The 3,600-nt window shown below is 35.9% G+C and overlaps 1 long non-coding RNA gene across 1 annotated transcript; it reads left to right on the top strand.

Annotated features, from left to right (window-relative positions):
* The first annotated feature begins 380 nt into the window (after positions 1–380).
* LOC141364293 (uncharacterized) lies at positions 381–3,600 on the top strand. Its single transcript, XR_012369997.1, has 3 exons — positions 381–931; positions 1,463–1,596; positions 3,332–3,600. It is a non-coding gene; the product is annotated as an uncharacterized lncRNA (long non-coding RNA).

Here is a 3,600-nt window from a genome sequence, read left to right as displayed (position 1 = left end):
AATATCACTAATCACCTACAAAGCTCATATCTTAGAGAATTACTATCAGAATACAATCCATCACGCACACTACGGTCGCAAAATTCTGGTCTATTGATTATCCCTAGACTATCAAAAGTGTCTAAAAGTGGAAGATCCTTTTCCTACTTAGCCCCTAAGCTCTGGAATGATTTACCAACCGATGTCCGAGAATCAGACACAGTCGATCATTTTAAATCTAGACTTAAAACTTTTCTCTTCAACAAAGCATTCGCATAATTTGTGATGAAGCATCATTCCGGCCAAATTGAAAAATAAAATTAAATTCATTTTCCATATAATCTTGAGACAAGACTGACAATATTAAAATAAAAAGGCAAGCTTGAAAAGGAATATGTAAATACATTTTTTAAAAGGCTTTTTATTCATGCCCAAGCAATAATAGGGACAAAATTAAAATGTAAAGTTCATTTTTAATTTTATGTTCTTTTTTATTTATTGGTCTTCTTTTTCATTTTCATTTTCGTTTTCATTTTCAACTTGTATGCAAATTCAATGCTAATCAGTGGGCGGGGCTGAACGACACTGGTTCAGCAATGGCGGTGATCAACGGTGTAGCAGCAGAATTAAATGAGCTAGCAAATATTACTGATAATGACAAGTTTATTTTGCTTCGAGTTGAAGCTATTTTGGATACTCTTGGAAACTTTGCGGCTGTCACAAACTCTGTTGTAGATCCAGTGGTTCTTAGTAAGTTGCAGGACGTTGTGGAGTGCCTTCAGGCAGCAAACTGTCTTGGGGATCGCCTTGGCCCTGGTTGTCCAAAGTACAACATACCTGTAGAGACGATACGGATGCATCTTTTGAGTGGTTTTACTGTTCAGGAGATAGCAGACTTATTTGAAGTAAGCAACAAAACCATCAGACGGAGGATGGAACAGCATCATATGAGGTAAGACAAAGTTAGGAGTGATTTGGGCTAAGTTAGCGTGCACGTAGATTTACAATGAAACTTATTTACGTACTATCTATAACCATTACCATTGTTCGTGTTGACGTATTGTATTATAACCGTTCTTTGTTATGTGCTTGTTCGCTGTGCAAGATCTGGCAGTAAGTTGTGATCGTACCTCATTTTGCGATTTCATGCACCGTGAATACAGAAGAGATGTAACGTTATCTTTGCGCGTTTGAATAATTGTAGGGTATGTCATCAGAAACTAATGGATATGTGAAAAGGGTTATTATAGAATGTACTTTGAAAGAATGACATATGAAGATAAGCATTCAAATTTATGAATGCTGAAATTAATTAACTAAAACCATGGTTACTACATTTATACATTCATACATTATCAAAATAAGCTATGGTTTTGCTACAGTAACCATAACCGTAGACATTAGTGTATTAAATGGCAACATTTGTAATGTAAGATGTTTGATCACTTTAAATAGTCTTAACACCGTCTATCATTGTATCTAGGGTATCTGATCTGTATTCAACTATAAGTGATGCAGAACTTGACAGCACCATTGAAGACATACAAAGATTGTATCCAAACTCGGGGTACAGAATAATTCATGGTCATCTGCATTCACGAGGTCTCCATGTTCAAAGTAAGAACCCTTGCATTTTCAACAAGATTTTTACCATTCACAGTTATAAAAATATGTACTATGAGGCTGTTGAGATGTTGTTTATAATTAGATTTGAAGAGTTTATATGCATTAAATGCCACCTCTGCCAAAAATGTGATCATGATTGTAATTGAATGCTCTGAACATGTTAGCCTACTACATGTTCATCAAATAATTTTATGCCAAATCCACTTTAGCCCCTAAGGTCATTCAGAAATACAGTTTTTTTAGGCAGAATCCATTAAGAGTATAATAAAAAGCCTCATTAACAAAAAATCTTGCCAGACACACACAGTGGGTTTTGCATCTGAGCTCTTTATTTACTTATAGCTTATCTATACAATATAAAGGTTGATGTTACCATGCCATGCCCTATAACTTACATTGTAAGGATGATTCTAAAAAATAGTTAAATATACAGTTTACCTTTCTAACCAGTATTTTATTTGATATTATAAAACGGCTCGTTCTGGTTCTTCATTCTGATTGGTTGAAACGCGTTCTAAGCCATGATAAAATACCCCGGTAAACCCACGGTTCAGACCGCATCACAAGTATCCCTGCGCCACTGTTGCTGCGTATTGATTTATGAAAATAAACACCACAGTCTTTAATCATTTTTTAATTTTTCTACCTTTGCACAATTATGGCGATATCCAGATAAATGTCAATAAATAAAACATTTCATCAATAAAGAGAAAACGTTCTCTGAAGTTTTTTTTGTCTTATTGATATTTCCGCTATTATCCACTAGAGGGCAATCTTACCCAACTTAAACACTGAGGCATTCACTCGTCACAACAGCGTTGTGGTGGATTTAGCGTGACGTGTGTTTTGATCAGGCTCTGAATCTGATCTCTAAGTTCCTCACAAAAATGGAATTATCTCCGCATTTAGCTGAAAATTTGAGAGGTGATAACTGATAAGACAACAAATGAAGGTAGGATGAAACGTTTTTTGATGTTGTTGGAAAGCGGATGGACTGTTCTTTCATTTGATATCTTATGTTTATTTAAAGGCGGAGTCCACGATGTTTGAAAGCCAATGTTGATATTTGAAATCACCCAAACAAACACGCCCCTACCCCAATAGAATCTGGACAGACTGTTGATAGACCCGCCCCACACATACGCAACCCGGCATTTGATTTGATTTGATTGGCTATAAGTGTGTTTTGGTAGTCGGCCTGTCTCCTTTTCCAACGCGTTTTTCAAACATCGTGGACTCCGCCTTTAAAGAAGATCATTTTTCTGTAAGGCATTCAACTAAAACTGGGTGGCAACTTAAAAAAAAACGCTGACGGGGAAAAAGTTAAGCATGCTTACAAACATATTTGATCATCACTTCAACAGTTGCACGATATAAATGTTAATGTATAAATTAGATGAATGTTGATATATAAAAATAAACACCACAGTCTTTAATCATATTTTCATTGTGCCTTTGCTGCGTCTGTGTTGTTTGTGAACTGCGCTCTGTTGCAGCCACACTTGATTCTGAGGAACTACTTTGTTTGGCGGAAGAGTAATATTTATACTAATATAATTACAACTTATTTGTGTTTTATTTTATAAAATCCCACTAACGTTATGCATATGAAGTAACCGTTTTCGTGCCTAACAACGCCCCTTAGCTGTTATAAAATGCACTAGTAACCCACTGCTTCTTGGGGTTTATTGCTTTATTATACTCCATTCTGTTTTTCCCTCACAAGCTTTGAGAGTACGAGAATCGGTAAGGAGAGTAGATCCACATGGAACACTGATGCGAGCAATGTCGATGCGAACCATAAGGCGACGTCAGTATACTGTTCCTTGTCCCAATGCTATGTGGCATATTGACGGCAATCATAAACTCATCAGGTACAGACAACAGAAAAGGTTCATATTGTTGGAGAAAAACCTGCACAAAGATATATATTTAATTCAAAAATGCTTAATATCCACAGGGTAAATTCCAAAAATAGGAGTAACAATTAAACAC

This window comes from Misgurnus anguillicaudatus, chromosome 6, assembly GCF_027580225.2.
Source record: "Misgurnus anguillicaudatus chromosome 6, ASM2758022v2, whole genome shotgun sequence".
NCBI classification, from domain to species: domain Eukaryota; kingdom Metazoa; phylum Chordata; class Actinopteri; order Cypriniformes; family Cobitidae; genus Misgurnus; species Misgurnus anguillicaudatus.
Note: the sequence above shows the minus strand (reverse complement) of the source record. Positions and strands in the feature narration are given on the sequence as shown.